Source organism: Rattus norvegicus, chromosome 16 (assembly GCF_021556685.1).
Source record: "Rattus norvegicus strain SHRSP/BbbUtx chromosome 16, alternate assembly SHRSP_T2T, whole genome shotgun sequence".
Taxonomy (NCBI): domain Eukaryota; kingdom Metazoa; phylum Chordata; class Mammalia; order Rodentia; family Muridae; genus Rattus; species Rattus norvegicus.
Genome location: NC_141549.1, coordinates 41,235,705 through 41,257,621, shown reverse-complemented (window position 1 = coordinate 41,257,621; position 21,917 = coordinate 41,235,705). Strand labels below are relative to the sequence as shown.

The following is a 21,917-nucleotide window of genomic DNA, read 5'->3' as shown; positions in this document are numbered from 1 at the left end:
TGCATTTGTATGCGTGTGTGCATGTGCAGGTGTGCATGTGGGAAAGCTGTAGATCAGATTATCTTGTGAGTGTATCAATAGGGAAATTGTCTTGATGGTATCCATTTAAGTGGGAAGACCCATATCAATCCCTAGACAGGGGATCCTGAACTATATATGAATAGGGAAATTAAGCTAAATGCAGGTATGAATGCAATAATTCATTCCTCTTTGCATATTGACCATTGGTACAATTTCAACACCTCTCTCAAGCTCCTCCAGATGTGGTTTTCCCAGGATGGTTTGTAACCTGATGCTTTGAGGTTAAACCCATTTCACCCCTGAGTTCCTTTGGTCAAGCAACAGAAGCAAAAGTGAGACAGGTAGTTTTGATACAACAAAATGACTTCTATTAAATATTTAGTACAATGAATAACATATTAATGTGCTTGATAAAATACTGTCATTGAGAGAGTAATAAATGTGTTCTCAAATATACAGCTCTTTCTATCTACACAAAGGCCTATGAATTATTATTTCATGTTCTCCAAAACTTACACTGAAGTACTTTTGAGTGTTAATTGAGCAATGAAGGGAAAATAATTTTCTGAACAATGGATTCAAAGGAAAGCTGATTTTCATTTTTTTAAAAAACCATGTAAAGCTATTGTGTTGTAATTTCATATCTGCAAAAACATCTATACCGGATATTCTGATTCTTCCACCAAGTGGGAAAGACTGAACTCTAATTTACCTTCTCTAATAAACCATTGACCAAATGCAACTTGTGAAGGAAAGGATTTATTTTAGTTTACAGATTGTCATCCATCATTGGGAAAACCAAGCCTGGAACTCAAAGCAGAAACAAAACACCAGAACTATCAGTACATCTGCTCACTGGCTTGCTTCTGATCTCATGGTCAGGTACCTTTCCTATACCAGACAGGCTCACCCACCCAGGACTGACAGCTCCCACAGTGCGCTGTCCTCCTACATTAATTAGAAATCCCCCACAGATATGCCCATTTGCTAATTTGATCAGAGAAATCTCCCAATTGAGTCTTAGATAACTTCGGGCTGTGCCTGGGTGACAGCCAAAGCTGACTAGAAGAGACTGAATGAATGCCCAACTTGAATATGTAGATGTTTCTTAAGCCTTCTAAAGCAGCTATTGTGTCAAGTTTTCATCTAATATTTTATTTTCTGATTTGCTCTCTGTTGCTCAGAAACATGGGTCTTTTATGTAACTATCTGGGTTATTTCCCTTTCCCTTTGAAAATGATACTTTTTCCTGGTATCTTGATTTTGGCACCAGAAAAATGAAAATTCTTCCAGATTTAATCATGCAAAATGAATTCTATTAGATCATTTGAATTGGACAATTTTAAAAGAGAACTCTGCTTAGATTATTCTATCCTCTCTCTCTCTCTCTCTCTCTATCTATCTATCTATCTCTCTCTCTCTCTCTCTCTCTCTCTCACACACACACACACACACACTCATATATACTTTATATAACTGTGAGGCATTTCATGCCTCATTCCATAAAAGACACACTTTAAGCCTGCTCTCTTATTTGTAGAGCCATGATAATATTTAAGAGAATTACTATTCATAATTTTGTTTAAACTGTGTTTAGAAACAGTTTACTATTGAAATATTCCAAAAAAAGTGCACTTTTGCCATTATTAAAGTAGCAATACTGATATAGACCAAATAAAACATTTTTTAGAGTTCCTTAATTTTTATGCAATGCCTGGTTTGGGTTCCAAGAGCCACAAGACACAAAGTTTCAATCAGTTATTTACTCTTTTCAGATTCTTCTGGCTACTTTCACCCTTGTTTTTGATTCCACTGAGAATTTTGATGACCACAGCAAAAATAGTTTGTAAGAAAGCTTTCAATTACTGTTTTTCTGATTTTAATTTATTTCATAAAATTACTGAGATATGCCTTTTTATAAGAAAGGCTACAAGCATGAAATTGTTTGTCTTATTATATCAATTATATTTATACTATAAATATGCCTACGACTACTGAGCTTGAGCAACTAAACTTAATGTTGCTTCAAATTCTCCACTGTATACTTAAACAATTTTTCCATGCTGTAGTCTCAGTCTGGGTGTCACTTTTCTTGGGGCACATAGAAGGTGTTGAAGAATTGTGGTTTTCCTCTCTCAACAAATTTTCAACATGTACATTTTTTTTCCTTTTTATTGTCTTTTCTTGAATATAACATGAAATTTCACAGCATGCAACCATTTCAGACTGGGTTCTTTCACTTAACAATGTATACTGATCTTTATCATGGTGTCAAATTCTATCAACTTTGGCTATAGGTGCACATAGACTTAATTATTCCACCATTTTTAACATTTTTCTCTCTCTTCTTATGCGTTTCCTGGGAAGTCTTCCTCATATGAACTCTGAATCTTTTAATGATTCCACTTATTCTACTGTTATACAGGAATCCTATCAATGTAGTGTTAATTAAAAAGACAAAGAAAACTATGACTTTTAAGGTGAAAATTTTTTCTTCAATTGGATCATTTTTATTTAATTTCAAATGTTATCCCCTTTCTCAATTTCTCCTCCAGAAATCCACTTTTGCCACCTGCTTCTATGAGGGTACTTCTCCAATTCATTCACCACTCCCTCCTACCTATCTGCCCTGACATTCCCCTACACTAGGGCATCGATCCTTCACAGGACCAAGGTCCTCTCCTCCCATTGATGCCTGACAAAGCCATCCTCTGCAACATATGCAGCTGGAGCCAGAAGTCCATCCGTGTGTAGTCTTGAAATGGTGGTTTAGTCCCTGGGAGCTGTAGGAGTTCCGTTTGATTCATATTGTTGCTCTTCTTATGAGGATGGAAACCATTTCAGTTCCTTCAGGCTTTTCTCTAATTTATCCATTGGGGATCCCCTGCTCAGTTCAATGGTTGACTATGGGAATCTGCTTCTGTATTTGTCAGTCTCTGGCAGAGCCTCTCAGGAGACAGCAATATCAGGCTATTGTCAGCATACACTATTTTTTTTTTATTAACTTGAGTATTTCTTATTTACATTTCGAGTCTTTTTCCCTATCCCGGTTTACGGGCGAACATCTCCCTAACCCCTCACCCTCCCCTTCTTTATGGGTGTTCCCCTCGCCGCCCTCCCCCCATTGCCGCCCTCCCCCCAACAATCAGGTTCACTGGGGGTTCAGTCTTAGCAGGACCCAGGGCTTTCCCTTCCACTGGTGCTCTTACTAGGATATTCAATGCTAACTATGAGGTCAGAGTCCAGGGTCAATCCATGTACAGTCTTTAGGTAGGGCTTAGTCCCTGGAAGCTCTGGTTGCTTGGCATTTTTGTTCATATGAGGTCTCGAGCCCGTTCAAGCTTTCCAGTTCTTTCTCTGATTCCTTCAATGGGGGTCCTGTTCTCAGTTCAGTGGTTTGTTGCTGGCATTTGCCTCTGTATTTGCTGTATTCTGGCTGTGTCTCTCAGGAGCGATCTACATCCGGCTCCTGTCTGCCTACAATTCGTTGTTTCATCCATCTTGTCTAATTGGGTGGCTGTATATGTATGGGCCACATGTGGGGCAGGCTCTGAATGGGTGTTCCTACTGTGTCTGTTTTAATCTTTGCCTCTCTATTCCCTGCCAAGGGTATTCTTGTTCCCCTTTTAAAGAAGTAGTGAAGCATTCACATTTTGAACATCTGTCTTGAGTTTCATGTGTTCTAGGCATCTAGGGTAATTGAAGCATTTGGGCTAATAGCCACTTATCAATGAGTGCATACCATGTGTGTTTTTCTGTGATTGGGTTACCTCACTCAGGATGATATTTTCCAGGTCCAAACATTTGGTTAGGAATTTAATAAAGTCATTGTTTTTGATAGCTGAGTAATATTCCATTGTGTAGATGTACCACATTTTCTGTATCCATTCCTCTGTTGAAGTGCATCTGGGTTCTTTCCAGCTTCAGGCTATTATAAATAAGAATGCTATGGACATATTGGAACACGTGTCTTTTTTATATGTTGGGGCATCTTTTGGGTATATGCTCAAGAGAGGAATAGCTGGATCCTCAGGCAGTACAATGTCCAATTTTTTGAGGAACCTCCAGACTGATTTCCAGAATGGATGTACCAGTCTGCAATCCTACCAACAACTGACGAGAGTTCCTCTTTCTCCTCATCCTCACCAGCATTTGCTGTCACCTGAGATTTTTGATCTTAGCCATTCTCACTGGTGTGAGGTGAAATATTAGGGTTGTTTTGAATTGCATTTCCCTTATGACTAAAGATGATGAACATTTCTTTAGGTATTTCTCAGCCATTTGGCATTCCTCAGCTGTGAATTATTTGCTTAGCACTGAACCACATTTTGTAATAGGGTTATTTGTCTCCCTGCGGTCTAACTTCTTGAGTTCTTTGTATATTTTGGATATGAGCCCTCTATCTGTTGTAGGATTGGTAAAGATCTTTTCCCAATCTGTTTTTTGCCGTTTTGTCCTAACCACAGTGTCCTTTGCCTTGCAGAAGCTTTGCAGTTTTATGAGATCCCATTTGTCGATTCTTGATCTTAGAGCTTAAGCCGTTGGTGTTCTGTTCAGGAAATTTTTTCCAGTTCCCATGTGTTCCAGATGCTTCGCTAGTTTTTCTTCTATTAGTTTGAGTGCATCTGGTTTGATGTGGAGGTCCTTGATCCACTTGGACCTAAGCTTTGTACAGGGTGATAAGTATGGATCGATCTGCATTCTCCTACATGTTGACCTCCAGTTGAACGAACATCATTTGCTGAAAATGCTATCTTTTTTCCATTGATGGTTTTGGCTACTTTGTAAAAAATCAAGTGCCCATAGGTGTGTGGGTTCATTTCTGGGTCTTCAATTCTGTTCCATTGGTCTATCTGTCTGTCTCTGTACCAATAACATGCAGTTTTTATCAATATTGCTCTGTAATACTGCTTGAGTTTAGGGATAGTGATTCCCCCTGAAGTCCTTTCATTGTTGAGGATAGTTTTAGCTATCCTGGGTTTTTTGTTATTCCAGTTGAATTTATAAATTTTTCTGTCTAGCTCTTTGAAGAATTGGATTAGAATTTTGATGGGGATTGCATTGAATCTGTAGATCGCTTTTGGTAAAATGGCCATTTTTACTATATTAATCCTGCCAATCCATGAGCATGGGAGATATTTCCATCTTCTGAGGTCTTCTTCAATTTCTTTCTTCAGAGTCTTGAAGTTCTTATTGTATAAATCTTTTACTTGCTTGGTTAAAGTCACAACGAGGTACTTTATATTATTTGGATCTATTAGGAAGGGTGTCGTTTCCCTAATTTCTTTCTCAGCTTGTTTCTCTTTTGTGTACAGGAAGGCTACTGATTGATTTGAGTTAATTTTATACCCAGCCACTTTGCTGAAGTTGTTTATCAGCTTTAGTAGTTCTCTGGTGGAACTTTTGGGATCACTTAAATGTACTATCATATCATCTGCAAATAGTGATATTTTGAATACTTCTTTTCTGATCTGTATCCCCTTGACCTCATTTTGTTGTCTGATTGCTCTGGCTAGAACTTCAAGAACTATATTGAGTAAGTAGGGAGAGAGTGGGCAGCCTTGGCTAGTTCCTGATTTTAGTGGGATTGCTTCAAGTTTCTCTCCATTTAGTTTAATGTTAGCAACTCGTTTGCTGTATATGGCTTTTACTATGTTTAGATATGGGCCTTGAATTCCTATTCTTTCCAGGACTTTTATCATGAACGGGTATTGAATTTTGTCAAATGCTTTCTCAGCATCTAATGAAATGATGATGTGGTTTTGTTCTTTCAGTTTGTTTATATAACGGATCACGATGATGGTTTTCCGTATATTAAACCATCCCTGCATGTCTGGGATGTAGCCTTCTTGATCATGGTGGATGATTGTTTTGATGTGCTCTTGGATTCGGTTTGCCAGAATTTTATTGAGTATTTTTGCATCGATATTCATAAGGGAAATTGGTCTGAAGTTCTCTTTCTTTGTTGGGCCTTTGAGTGGTTTATGTATAAGAGTAATTGTGGCTTCATAGAAGGAATTTGGTAGTGCTCCATCTGTTTCAATTTTGTGGAATAGTTTGGATAATATTGGTATGAGGTCTTCTATGAAAGTCTGATAGAATTCTTCACTAAACCAGTCTGGACCTGGGCTCTTTTTGGTTAAGAGACCTTTAATGACTGCTTCTATTTCCTTAGGAGTTATGGGGTTGTTTAACTGTTTTATCGGTTCCTGATTTAACTTTGGAACCTCGTATCTGTCTAGGAAATTGTCCATTTCCTGCAGATTTTCAAGTTTTGTTGAATATAGGCTTTTATTAAGATCTGATGATTTTTTGAATTTCCTCTGAATCTGTAGTTATGTCTCCCTTTTCATTTCTGATTTTGTTAATTTGGACATACTCTCTGTGTCCTTTCGTTAGTCTGGCTAAGGGTTTATCTATCTTGTTGATTTTCCCAAAGAACCAACTTTTGGTTCTTTTGATTCTTTCTATGGTCCTTTTTCTTTCTACTTGGTTCATTTCAGCTCTGAGTTTGATTATTTCCTGCCTTCTACTCCTCCTGGGTGTATTTGATTCTTTTTGTTCTATTTGCTTTTAGGTGTGCTGTCAAGCTGCTGACATATGCTCTTTCCTGTTTCTTTCTGTAGGCACTCAGTGCTATGAGTTTTCCTCTTAGCACAGCTTTCATTGTGTCCCATAAGTTTGGGTATGTTGTACCTTCATTTTCATTAAATTCTAAAAAGTCTTCAATTTCTTTCTTTATTTCTTCCTTGACCAGGTTATCATTGAGTAGAGTATTGTTCAATTTCCACGTATATGTGGGCATTCTTCCCGTATTATTATTGAAGACCAGTTTTAGGCCGTGGTGGTCTGATAGCACACATGGGATTATTTCTATCTTTCTGTACCTGTTGAGGCCCGTTTTGTGACCAATTATATGGTCAATTTTGGAGAAAGTACCATGAGGAGCTGAGAAGAAGGTATATCCTTTTGCTTTAGGATAGAATGTTCTATAAATATCGGTTAAGTCCATTTGGCTCATGACTTCTCTTAGTCTGTCTACGTCTTTGTTTAATTTCTGTTTCCATGATCTGTCCATTGATGAGAGTGGAGTGTTGAAATCTCCTACTATTATTGTGTTAGGTGCAATGTGTGTTTTGAGCTTTAGTAAGGTTTCTTTTACGTATGTAGGTGCCCTTGTATTTGGGGCATAGACATTTAGGATTGAGAGTTCATCTTGGTGGATTTTTCCTTTGACGAATATGAAGTGTCCTTCCTTATCATTCTTCCTTATCTTTTTTGATGACTTTTATTTGAAAATTGATTTTATTTGACATTAGAATGTCTACTCCAGCTTGCTTCTTCCGACGATTTGCTTGGAAAGTTGTTTTCCAGCCTTTCACTCTGAGGTAGTGTCTGTCTTTGACTCTGAGGTGTGTTTCCTGTAGGCAGCAGAATATAGGGTCCTCGTTGCATATCCAGTTTGTTAATCTATGTATTTTTATTGGGGATTTGAGGCCATTGATGTTGAGAGATATTAAGGAATAGTGATTATTGCTTCCTGTTATATTCATATTTGGATATGAGGTTATGTTTGTGTGCTTTTCTTCTCTTTGTTTTGTTTGCAAGATGATTAGTTTCTTGCTTCTTCTAGGGTATAGCTTGCCTCCTTATGTTGGGCTTTACCATATATTATCCTTTGTAGTGTTGGATTTGTAGAAAGATATTGGGTAAATTTGGTTTTGTCATGGAATATCTTGGTTTCTCCATCTATGTTAATTGACAGTTTTGCAGGATACAGTAATCTGGGCTGACATTTGTGTTCTCCTAGGGTCTGTATGACATCTGTCCAGGATCTTCTGGCTTTCATAGTCTCTGGCGAAAATTCTGGTGTTATTCTGATAGGTCTGCCTTTATATGTTACTTGACTTTTTCCCTTACTGCTCTTAATATTCTTTCTTTATTTTGACATTTGGTGTTTTGACTATTATGTGACGGGAGGTGTTTCTTTTCTGGTCCAATATATTTGGATTTGTGTAGGCTTCTTGTATGCCTATGGGTATCTCTTTTTTTAGGTAAAGGAAGTTTTCTTCTATGATTTTTTGAAGATATTTACTGGTCCTTTGAGCTGGGAGTTTTCACTCTCTTCTATACCTATTATCCTTAGGTTTGATCTTCTCATTGAGGCCTGGATTTCCTGTATGTTTTGCACCAGTAGCTTTTTCTGCTTTACATTATCTTTGATAGTTGAGTTGATGATTTCTATGGAATCTTCTGCTCCTGAGGTTCTTTCTTCCATCTCTTGTATTCTGTTGGTGAAGCTCATATCTACAGCTCCTTGTCTCTTCTTTTGGTTTTCCATATCCAGGGTTGTTTCCATGTGTTCTTTCTTGATTGCTTCTATTTCCATTTTTAATTCCTTCATCTCTTTGATTGTGTTTTCCTGGAATTCTTTCAGGGATTTTTGTGACTCCTCTCTATGGGCTTCTACTTGTTTATTTATGTTTTCCTGGAATTCTTTCAGGGATTTTTGTGACTCCTCTCTATGGGCTTCTACTTGTTTATTTATGTTTTCCTGGAATTCTTTCAGGGTTTTTTGTGATTTCTCTCTGTAGGCTTCTACTCGTTCTCTAAGGGTATTCTTCACGTCTTTCTTGAAGTCCTCCAGCATCATGATCAAATTTTGAAACTAGATCTTGCTTTTCTGGTGTGTTTGGATATTCCGTGTTTGCTTTGATGGGAGAATTGGCCTCCGATGATGCCATGTAGTCTTGGTTTCTGTTGCTTGGGTTCCTGCGCTTGCCTCTCACCATCAGATTATCTCTAGTGTTACTTTGTTTTGCTATTTCTGACAGTGGCTAGACTGTCCTATAAGCCTGTGTGTCAGGAGTGCTGTAGACCTGTTTTCCTGTTCTCTTTCAGCCAGTTATTGGGACAGAGTGTTCTGCTTTTGGGCGTGTAGTTTTTCCTCTCTACAGGTCTTTAGCTGTTCCTGTGGGCCTGTATCTTGAGTTCTCCAGGCAGGTCTCTTGCAGCAGAAAAGTTGGTCTTACCTGTGGTCCCGAGGCTCAAGTTTGCTCGTGGGGTGCTGCCTATGAGCTCTCCGCGGGGGCAGCAACCAGGAAGATCTGCGCTGCCCTTTCTGGGAGCTTACGTGCACCAGGGTTGCAGATGGCATTTGGTGTTTTCCTCTGGCGTCAGAGATGTGTGCAGAGTGCAGTCTCTTCTGGTTTCCCAGGCGTGTCTGCCTCTCTGAAGGTTTAGCTCTCTGTCCCACGGGATTTGGGTGCAGCGAACTGTTTTTCTGGTTGGTCCCTTCTGGTTCTGGCGGTGTCTCAGACGCAGTGGATTTGCTGCTCCTGGGCCCTCCTCTACGGGGACCCAGAGGCCGTATACAGTTTCCTCTTGGGCCAGGGATGTGAGCAGGGGTGGGCAGTGTTGGTGGTTTCTTCTGCTCTGCAGTCTCAGGAGTGCCCACCTGACCGGGCGGTGAGGTCTCTCTCTCATGGGATTTGGGGGCAGAGAGCTCCTGTGGGCAGGGATCCGCTGGTTTGGGACTCCCCCTGCTAAATACCGGAAGTGCCTGGTCCTAGAGGAATTTTGCCTCTGTGTGTCCTGAGTTCACCAGGCAGGTCGCTTGCAGCAGAAAAGTTGGTCTTACCTGTGGTCCCGAGGCTCAAGTTTGCTAGTGGGGTGCTGCCTACGAGCTCTCCGTGGTGGCAGCAACCAGGAAGCAAAACTATTTTCAATAGCCGAGTAATACTCTATTGTGTAAATGTAACACATTTTCTGTATCCATTCCTGTGTTGAGGGACACTGGGTTCTTTCCAGTTTCTGGCTATAATTAAGACGGCTATCAACTTAGAGGAGCATGTGTTCTTGTTAAATTGTTAAATGTTGGAGCATCTTTTGGGTATATGCCCAGGAGAGCTATAGCATCTGTTTAGTGAACTTTTGAACATTGCCAGTGGCCTTTATTCATGTTGCTTAGCTCACATTCTCATTCTCTTAGGGGAACTAGAAAATGGAGGTACTATCATGAAGAGAAATGTCCTTGTTCTTTGTGAGACATGAGTCTTTCCTTCTAAAATTCTGGGTTTTAATTTAATGAAGAATATACTGGGATTATTTAAAATGCTCTTTTAAATTTTTTTCTTTGAATAAAAAAGCTTTATGCAAATAAGCTCTTAGCTTATTTCAAGAAAGGAAACTGAAATTAGTCTAATGTCTTTGTTTTAAAACATCAAGCTATGATATATATATATATATATATATATATATATATATATATGATATATATGGTATATATTTTAAATTTCCAAACATACAAAAACCGAAAGTGCACTAGTTCTTGTTCTCTCTGTTTCTCTTTGTCTCTGTTTCTCTTTGTCTGTCTCTCTATCTCTCTGTCTCTCTGTGTGTCTCTGTCTCTGTGTCTGTCTCTCTATCTCTCTGTCTCTCTCTGTCTCTCTCTGTCCCTCTCTCTCTCTCTCTCTCTCTCTCTCTCTCTCTCTCTCTCTCTCTCTCTCGTTTTTGGATCCACTCAGTTCACATTCTAAAATAGCTGTATTAGCAGAGTCTTCAGATCGTGCCAGTAAAGTGAGCACTGTGGGAGCACCATGCTAATTGTGGTATGCATGTAAAATGCATCAAAAAATGCTATTTGTAACAATGACACCACCCACCACAACCTCATCCCACTGAAAACTATGTTACCTCTTACAGGTGTCAGTGTTCCAACTCTTAGTGTAACATGAGATTGTCCTGAGCTGTTTGGTCCCTTTCAGTCTTTTTTCTTATTCAGAGTTCAGTTGTCCTTACTTTAAGAGGCAGTTTTCTGTCAGCATCTCAAGTGTATTTCATTTTCCACTGAAACAAGGATAGGTAATTTATCCCCAGTAAGTCTGATTGTTTTCTTATATGCACAGTTGTTTGAAAGTCCTCCTCTGACTTCGTGATGACTTCCCTTGCAGATGTCTGTCAGTACAACACTAACAGTCTGAAGCCCCCGGGATCTTGCTTATTTCTTACATGTCTCTAGCCCTTCAGTTTTCATAGTCACAAGAAGGACAATAGCAGAAGGCACACAGACAACCACTACATGGGTTACTTTCTTACTCCCATCTGCCCCCTTTTCTTTTACCAGCTGCAAAGTTTGCACACCATGTTCCTGCTTTTGGCTTCTGGCTTCTGATTTAACTTCTGGCCCTTTTATGACTTCAATGATAACTTAAGGAGTAGTCTATCCAGAAACCTGCTGACAGGCACAGATATTCTCATTATAAGTGTTCCATGGGCTATTGAAACAGGGTGAACACTCTCAGATCCAGTGGGGTTCCAACAAGACTAGTTTCCTTATCCAGTCATATTTGACTTTGTCTGCAGTTAACACTGTGCAAGCTGAATACAGGAATGGTGATAATCTTGGCAGACTACATGGTGAATCTGTCTCCATTTCCAGTGGAGGCTTTCATCACAGTCGAGACTGACTGAATGACTACTTTTGGAGAGCTGGCTGTACTTCAACTAATGCTGGTAATGTACAATGTGCCTGCATTGACTGACTGAACTACCACAGTTGAAATCTTTTGACCTAATGATATCATTACCATAGGGACTTGTGTTGCCACATGAACTGTCCTTGGAGCTGCTGCTGCTGCTACTGCTGTGGCTGACACAGGTGCTGTGGTGGTAGGAGACCTGGATGAAGCATCCTGAGCAGGGGAAGTGATATTCACAATTCTAGTGACACTCTTCTCTGCTCTGCAGCAGTTTATAGGAAATAAGGTTTTCCTACCTGGAATGGTAGTCGCTGCCTTCAAGAACGAGACTTTCTGCAGATAGTGACACTCCTTCTAAAGACTTGTTATCATCAGCTGCTACCAAGTCTTCAAGCCAAGACTAACTTTCGTCATCATCAATGACCACAATGTTTTGCAAAATGTCCTTGAATATCAATACAAGCCTCTGTCCCTCAACCTTTGCAAGAATTCCCCTTTGTTAGTAGTATCTCAAAGTTTACCCTATAGTTTCATAGTTCTTATCTGGTTTGTTCTTATTTGAGCTTTGAGACAGCCTTTGAGTCCACAAGTTTGAATGTGCCCTTTTTCTCTCTGAGTCCATTTAATATACTTGGGACAAGTATTTTTATCTTGAAGCAGAACAAAAAGAAACTCCCAAAGAGAGACATGCCTGGGAAGCCAGGAGAGACTACACTCTGCCCACATTTCTGACCCCAGAGGAAAACTCCTAACACCATCTGGGACCCTGGTGCACAGGGGCTCCCGGGAAAAGAGAGCGCAGGCACTCCTGGTTGCTGCCCTCACTGAGAGCTCAAAAGCAACACCTCACGAGCAAACTTGAGCTGCAGGACCACTGGTAAGACCAACTTCTCTGCTCCAAGAGACCTGACTGGTGGACTCAGGACACACAGAGGCAAAATTCCTCTGGGACCAAACACTTCCAGTTTTTAGCTGGATTCCCAACCTCTCTGATCCCCGCCCACCGCTCACTGCTACCAAACCCATTGGGAGAGAGAGCTCACAGCCCAGACAGGTGGTCACTCCTGAGACTGCAGAGCGGAAGAGACCACCAATACTGCTCACCCCTGCCCAAATCCCTAGCCCAAGAGGAAACTGTATATGGACTCAGGGAACCAGAAGATAGGGGCACTGGAGCAGCAGGTCCCCTGCGCTCCAGACCGGCTGGACCTAAAGGAACTGGATCAACAGTTCTCTGCACCCAAATCCCGTGGGAGGCAGAACTAAACCTTCAGAGGGGCAGAAGAGGCTACACACTGCCCACGTTTCTGACTCCAGAGGAAAATACCTAATGCCATCTGGGACCCCCGTGCACAGGGGCACCCTGAAAAGGAAGGGCAGACCCTCCGAGTTGCCGCCCTCACGGAGTGCTCAAAAGCAACACCCCTACTAGCAAACTTGAGCCGCGCGACCACAGGTATGACCAACATTTCTGCTCCAAGCGACCTGCCTGGTGAACTCAGGACACAGACCCACAGCAACAGCTGAAGACCAGTAGACAGAAAAACTACACTCCCGAAAGCAGAACACTCTATTGCCATAACTGGCTCAAAGAAAACAGGAAAACAGGTATACAGCACTCCAGACACACAGGCCTATAGGACAGTCTAGCCACTGTCAGAAATAGCAGAACAAGGTAACACCAGAGAAAGCCTGATGGTGAGAGGCAAGCACAGGAAACCAAGCAACAGAAACCAAGACTACATGGCAACATCAGAGCCCAATTCTCCAACCAAAGAAAACGCTGAATATCCAAATACATCAGAAAAGCAAGATCTAGATTTAAATTCATATTTGATCATGATGCTGGAGGACTTCAAGTAAGAGATGAAGAACTCCGTTAGAGAAATTTAGGAAAACATAAATAAACAAGTAGAAGCCTATAGAGAGGAATCACAAAAGACCCTGAAAGAATTCCAGGAACACAATCAAACAGTTGAAGGAATTAAAAATGGAAATAAAGCAATCAAGAAAGAACACATGGAAACAACCCTGGATATAGAAAACCAAAAGAAGAGACAAGGAGCTGTAGATACGAGCTTCACAAACAGAATACAAGAGATGGAAGAGAGAATCTCAGGAGCAGAGATTCCATAGAAATCATCGACTAAACTGTCAAAGATAATGTAAAACGAAAAAAGCTACTGGTCTGAAACATACAGGAAATTCATGATTCAATAAGAATATCAAGCCTAAGGATTATAGGTATAGAAGAGTGTGAAGACTCCCAGCTCAAAGGACCAGTAAATATCTTTAACAAAACCATAGAAGAAAAGTCCCTAACCTAAAGAGGGAGATGCCCATAAGCATACAAGAAACCTATAGAACTCCAAATAGATTGGATCAGAATAGAAACTCCTCCCTTCACATAATAGTCAAAACACAAAATGCACAAAACAACAAAAGAATATTAAAAGCAGTAAGGGAAAAAGGTCAAGTAATATATAAAGGCAGACCTATCAGAATCACATGAGACTTCTCGCCAGAGACTATGAAAGCCAGAAGATCCGGGACAGATGTCATACAGACACAAAGAGAACACAAATGCCAGCCCAGGTTACTGTATCCTGCAAAACTCTCAATAAACATAGATGGAGAAACCAAGATATTCCATGACAAAACCAAATTGACACGACATCATTCTACAAATACAGCGCTACAAAGGATAATAAATAGTAAAGCTCAACATAAGGAGGCAAGCTACACCCTAGAAAAAGCAAGAAACTAAATGTCTTGGCAACAAAACAAAGAGAAGAAAAGCAGACAAACATATTCTCACATCCAAATATGAATACAACAGGAAGCAATAATCACTATGCTTTAATATCTTTCAACATCAATGGTCTCATGTCCCCAATAAAAAGACGTAGATTAACAAACTGGATAAGCAACGAGGACCCAGCATTCTGCTGCCTACAGGAAACACACCTCAGAGACAAAGACCGACACTACCTCACAGTGAAAGGTTGGAAAACACCTTTTCAAGCAAATGGTCTGAACAAGAAAGCTGGAGTAGCCATTCTAATATAGAATAAAATCGATTTTCAACTAGAAGTCATCAAAAAAGATAAGTAAGGACACATCATATTCATCTAAGGAACAATCCACCAAGATGAACTCTCAATCCTAAATATCTATTCTCTGATTACAAGGGCACTTACTTACATAGAAAAACCTTACTAAAGCTCAAAACACATATTGCACCTCACACAATAATAGTAGGAGATTTCAACAGCCCACTCACATCAATGGATAGGTCATGGTAACAGAAATTAAACAGAGACGTAGACAGACTAAGAGAAGTCATGAACCAAATGGACTTAACAGATATTAATAGAACATTCTATCCTAAAGCAAAAGGATATACATTCTTCTCAGCACCTCATGGTACTTTCTCCAAAATTGACCATATACTCGTCAAAAAACAGGCCTGAACAGATAGAGAAAGAAGGTACAACATACCCAAACTTATAGGACAAAATGAAAGCCACGCTATGAGGAAAACTCATAGCTCTGAGTGCCTGCAGAAAGAAACAGGAGAGAGCATATGACAGCAGCTTGACAGCACACCTAAAATCTCTACAACAAAAAGAAATAAATACACCCAGGAGGAGTAGAAGGCAGGAAATAATCAAACTCAGAGCTGAAACCAACCAAGTAGAAACAAAACAGACCATAGAAAGAATCAACAAAATCAAAACTTGGTTCTTTGAGCAAATCAACAAGATAGATAAACCCTTAGCCAGACTAATGAGAGGACACGGAGAGTGTGTACAAATTAAAAAATCACAAATGAAAAGGGAGACATAACTACAGAATCAGAGGAAATTCAAAAAACCATCACATCCTACTACAAAAGCCTATGTTCAACAGAACTTGAAAATCTGCAGGAAATGGACAATTTCCTTTACAGATACCAGGTACCGAAGTTAAATCAGGAACAGATAAACCAGTTAAGCAACCCCATAATTCCTAATGAAATAGAGGCAGTCATTAAAGGTCTCCCAACCAAAAACAGCCCAGGTCCAGAAGTGCGGAATTCTATCTGACCTTCATAGAAGACCTTATACCAATACTAACCGAACTATTCCACAAAATTGAAACAGATGGAGCACTACTGAATTCCTTCTATGAAGCCACATTTACTCTTATACCTAAACCACACAAAGACCCAATAAAGAAAGAGAACTTGAGACTAATTTCCCTTATGAATATTGATGCAAAAATACTGAAGAAAATTCTGGCAAACCGAATCAAAGAGCACATCAAAACAATCATCCACCATGATCAGGTAGGCTTCATCTCAGGCATGTAGGGATGGTTTAATATACAGAAAACAATCAATGTGATCAATTATATAAACAAACTGAAAGAACAAATTTTCATTAAATGCTGAGAAAGCATTTGACAAAATTCAACACCCCTTCATGATAAAAGTCCTGGAAAGAATAGGAATTCAAGGCCCATACCTAAACATAGTAAAAGCCATATACAGCAAACCAGTCACTAACATTAAACTAAATGGAGTAAAAATTGAAGTAATCCCACTAAAATCAGGGACTAAACACGGCTGCCCACTCTCCTCCTACTTATTCAATATAGTTCTTGAAGTTCTAACCAGAGCAATCACACAACAAAAGGAAATCAAGGGGTGAGAGATTGGAAAAGAAGAAGTCAAAATATCACTATTTGCAGATGATATGATTGTGTATTTAACGATCCCAAATGTTCCACCACAGAATTACTAAAGCTGGTAAACAACTTCAGCAAAATGTCTGGGTATAAAATTAGCTCAAATAAATTAGTAGCCTCCCTCTACACAAAAGAGAAACAAGCCAAGAAAGAAATCAGGGAAACGACACCCTTCATAATAGTCCCAAATAATGTAAAATACCTCGGGGTGACTTTAACCAAACAAGTAAATATCTGTACAATAAGAACTTCAAGCATCTGAAGAAAGAAATTGAAGAAGATCTCAGAAGATGGAAAGATCTCCCATGCTCATGGATTGGCAGGATTAATATAGTAAAAAAGGCCATTTTTCCAAAAGAGATCTACAGATTCTACGCCATCCCCATCAAAATACCAATCCACTTCTTCAAAGAGTTAGACAAAACAATTTGCAAATTCATCTAGAATAACAAAAAACCCAGGATAGCTAAAACTATCCTCAACAATGAAAGGACTTCATGGGGAATCACTATCCCTGAACTCAAGCAGTATTACAGAGCAATAGTGATAAAAACTGCATGGTATTGGTACAGAGACAGACAGATAGACCAATGGAACAGAATCGAAGACCCAGAAATGAACCCACACACCTATGGTCACTTGATTTTTGACAAAGGAGCCAAAACCATTCAACGGAAAAAAGATAGCTTTTTCAGCAAATGGTGCTGGTTCAACTTGAGGTCAACATGTAGAAGAATGCAGATCGATCCATGCTTATCACCCTGTACAAAGCTTAAGTCCAAGTGGATCAAGGACCTCCACATCAAACCAGATACACTCAAAGTAATAGAAGAAAAAGCGGGGAAGCATCTTGAACACATGGGCACTGGAAAAAATTTCCTGAATAAAAAACCAATGGCTTATGCTCTAAGATCAAGAATCGACAAATGGGACCTCATAAAACTGCAAAGCTTTTGTAAGGCAAAGGACACTGTTGTTAGGACAAAACGGCAACCAACAGATTGGGAAAAGATCTTTACAATTCCTACAACAGATAGAGGGCTTATACCCAAAATATACAAAGAATTCAAGATGTTAGACCACAGGGAGACAAATAACCCTATTAAAAATGGGTTTCAGTGCTAAAGAAAGAATTCACAGCTGAGGAATGCCAAATGGCTGAGAAACACCTAAAGAAATGTTCAACATCTTTAGTTGTAAGGGAAATGAAAATCAAAATAACCTGAGATTTCACCCCACACCAGTGAGAATGGCTAAGATCAAAAACTCAGGTGACAGCAAATGCTGGCTAGGATGTGAAGAAAGAGGAACACTCCTCCATTGTTGGTGGTATTGCAGACTGGTACAACCATTCTGGAAATCAGTCTGGAATTTCCTCAGAAAATTGGACATTGAACTACCTGAGGTCCCAGCTATACGTCTCTTGGGCATATACCCAAAAGATGCCCCTACATATAACAAAGACACATGCTCCACTATGTTCGTAGCAGTCTTATTTATAATAGCCAGAAGCTGGAAAGAACCCAGATGCCCTTCAACAGAGGAATGGATACAGAAAATGTGGTACATCTACACAATGGATTATTACTCAGCTATCATGAAATTCATAGGCAAATGGAGGGAACTGGAAATATCATCCTGAGTGAGGTAATCCAATCACAGAAAAACACACATGGTATGCACTCATTGATAAGTGGCTATTAGCACAAATGCTTGAATTACCCTAGATGCACAGAACACATGAAACTCAAGACAGATGATCAAAATGCCCCACATGTGGCCCATACATATACAGCCACCCAATTAGACAACCAGAGCTTCCAGGAACTAAGCCACTACCCTAAGACTATGCATGGACTAACCCTGGGCTCCAACCTCATAGGTAGCAATGAATAGCCTAGTAAGAACACCAGTGAAATGGGAAGCCCTTGGTCCTGCTAAGACTGAACCCCCAGTGAAACTGATTGTTAGGGGGAGGGCGGTAATGGGGAGAGGATGGGGAGGATAACACCCATATGGAAGGGATTGGTAGGGGTTAGGGGGATGTTTGCCCAGAAACCGGGAAACGGAATAATAATTGAAATGTAAATAAGAAATACTCAATTAATAAAGAAAAAATAAAAATAAAAAAAAGAAACTCCCAAAGCTAAAATGTGTTTCCTTTCCCTTCTCTGGTTTTCTTGATTCCTAATTCAGGAGACCCATTGGAAATTGGTGACTGATGGATTTTGGTTTATGGCCAACTCTTTTTATTTTTTATTTTCATTCCATTGGTTTGTGGGGTCTGATGAAGTAGGAATAGGCAAGGCATCCACTGGTTCATACTCTTCTGTTGACACCTACCTCCATTATAGTCTATGTAATGACATCTGGCCTCTTCTCAGCATGGATAAACACTGGAGTTGATATATATGGAGAGACAAAACTTCCAATACTGGGACTTCTTGAATCTCACAAGCAGGTAGAAATTCCATATAAAACAGGACTTCAGAAGCTTCAATGGTCTTATCCTTACAGTGTGCATTACTGCTGAAACTGATGCTTCCATGGCCCAGATGAGCAGATCCAGGTGGTCCGTGGTCCCTCATGCAGAGACATCTTTATTCCAGGAACTACTGCTTCACATTGACTTACAACCTGAGAGAGAAGGCATAACTTTGGCTGGAGACACCCACTGTGTGGTGCAGCACACACTCACACACTCCTGGGTTAAACTCTTTATCAAGATAATTTAATTTGGTGCCATGCATAGAATTAAAATCAGCAAATGTGAGGGAAACTCACAAGGTGGCATCTGTCCTCAGGATTTCTCATGTAGCTTCCACCAATTCATCAGAATCATTCTATCCCTAACAGTTTATCCACCCAACAACTTCTATTTCAGTTAATGTGAGCAGAGCTGTGACATTTCATTAGTTTATTTACTTGATATTTCAAGGAGAAAATTTATTCTTTGATTTCAATTATCTGATGGGTCATACAAGAGTATTCTACTTGATTGTCCATTGCAGAGATATATAGATATTTAGATAATCTTTATGTTATTGGTGTTATACGGTGATATATTTTAACCCTGTAGTTGTTGGTGTAATTTTAGTTTGCCTTATTATTTATGAAAGCTGGATGCCTATATTGACTTGTACGAAGCTAATTCTCTAACATGCAAAACAATCACATATAAACATAGTCCAAAGGTAATAAAAAATTAATAGCTCGCCATAAAAACAGAAACAGATGGGCTGGAGAAATGGCTCAGCGGTTAAGAGCACTGACTGCTCTTCCAGAGGCCTTGAGTTCAAATCCCATCAACTACATGGTGGCTTACAACCATCTGTAATGGGATCTGATGCCCTCTTCTGGTGTGCCTGAAGACAGCTACAGTGTACTCATATATAAACTTGATAAATAAATAAATCTTAAAAAAATTATTACCTGTGATATTCCCAGTGATTTTGATGCTGTCTCTTTTTTGCATGGATACCTTTCCTTCTTAATAGTCAACTCCTATGAATCCACTGGAATTATTATAGTCCCTTTAACGTTAACAGCTCATTATTTTAGGCAGCTGTGACAGTGCACACCTTTGATCTTAGCACTGGTAGGCAGAGGCAGGAGAATCCTGTAAGTTTGAAGTCAGCTTGTACTACAGAGTGAGCACCAGGGCATCAGGAGAGTTAGGACTACTATAGAGACCCTTTCTCCAAACAGTTGTTTTTTTTAACAATTTTGAACTATTTAATGCATTATTATAAACTATTTACAATAGTTAATTAGCAAAAAATGTATTCCTCTAATCTAACTGCAAAGTTGGAGCCTTTGATTAACATTTCTCTACCCATCAGGACTCTCCCATTTTAAAAAGCCAATGACATATTACTTAGCCTATTGTTTTAAGGTATAATCATAAACTAAAACATCATCTAATTTTCACGTTAATATAAAACCAATTGAAAATAGAAAATGTAATCTGCTAATCGTTTCTATTTAGTATTCCTATTTAGATTAAGTGTATTTTGCTTAAAATTTTAAAAAAAATCACACACTATTCCAAAGCCTTTCTATTACTAGTTTATATAATTACCTTTCCACGTATTGACAAAGCAAACTAGTAGAAACGCAATGAATCCTATCAAAGTAAAATTGATCTATATTTACTTCTTGAAAAGTTTCATATACTAGTGGAAAGTTAAAACATATTAATAGTATAAACTTTCTGGAAGTTGGTTGATAGAGATGACCCAATAATATATGTGTCTGTTTGTATATTTTGTTTGATATTTGTTTGTGGATTTTGTTTAAGATATCTGATCTACAAACATAAAAGATAAAGTGCATTTTTCTGTCCATGTGTTTTTTTTTCATTAATTAATTGTTTATATCTTGATCGATGCTTCTTTCCATCCTCATCCATTTCTCCTCAGAGAAGGGGAGTTCTCCCATGGATGTCCACCTATTATCAAGTTGCAGTAGGACTAGATGCATTTTCTTTTAATGAGGTAGGCAAGGCAAGGCAGTTAGGAAAAAGGGATCCAAAGTCAGGTATTAGACTCAGAGACAGACCCTGAACCTGCTGTTAGAGGCCCTACATGAAGACCAACCTGCAAATCTTTCACATATGTGTAGGGGGTCTAGACCCATCCCAAGCATGCTCTTTGGATGGTAGTTCAGTCTATGGGCTGATGATAGTTGATTCTGTAGGTTTTCTTGTGTTGTCCTTGACCTCTCTGGGTCCTTCAATACTTCCTTCCTTCCAAAATATTCCCATGTTCTGCTACATTGACTGATGTATTTTTCATAGCTCAATGATACATTTATGAAAAAGAAGTTAGTGAGATATGAGCTTCCCTATCCAAATGGTGAAAAAGCATAGCAATATGAAAATCTGGCAATGATGAGTAAGAGGCAGGGAAGGAAACAGCAAGTTTATATTTTACTTTGTTTGAAAACATTGAAGGGAATATTGGTAAGCTAGGAAGCTAGTCAGAGTAGACTATAATATCATGCCAATCATGTTAATAGGAGCTTCTTTTCACTCCTGCCGATATCTTTAAATAAGGAATTTGACCTTCTACCAACAGAAATATTTTCCATGATATAGGTTTGCAGTGATTCCATAAAGGAGTTACAGTACAGACTGGTCTTGTATTGACTGCTTCCATGTGAATGAGTAAAAAGATTCAGAAAAAAGCAACACATAAATAGGTTGTTGGGGTGAGTTCACAGAACATAATGCCATAGTTGGAGAGATAGCTGAAAAGTTAAGAATATGCATTGTTGTCGAAGAGGGCAGTAATTCATACTTCTGTTCCACACACTGTATCAAATCACCCCTACAATCTCTAACTCCAATCCATATCTAATACACAAACTATACATATATACAAATTAAAAAACAATTAAATTGAAATGCTTTAAATTCACGAATAACAGATTTGTTTACCAAAGTCTTCTCTGAAAGATTGTGCTTAGAATTAATTCCTGAAAAATTATGCTAAAATGGACCATTACAATTCCATGATGAGAATGCCCTTACAAATTTCTCCTCTCACTGGTAGTCAAGGTCTTTGACTTTGAATGGTCAGATTATGTTTCATTTTGTTGTTCTTATTTTATAAAACTAATTTGATTAGTTGACTTAAAATTATTTTAAAGATATATTATTTTGAATGAGACTGACTTAAGCAT

The 21,917-nt window shown here is 39.1% G+C and overlaps 1 protein-coding gene and 1 pseudogene; both read right to left on the bottom strand.

The window, feature by feature from the left end:
* Positions 1-21,917, bottom strand: part of Erich1 (glutamate-rich 1) — a gene marked incomplete at its 5' end in the record, with an annotated part of 52,793,804 nt that overhangs the window by 42,406,742 nt on the left and 10,365,145 nt on the right.
* Elf2-ps1 (E74 like ETS transcription factor 2, pseudogene 1) lies at positions 11,021-18,830 on the bottom strand (annotated as a pseudogene).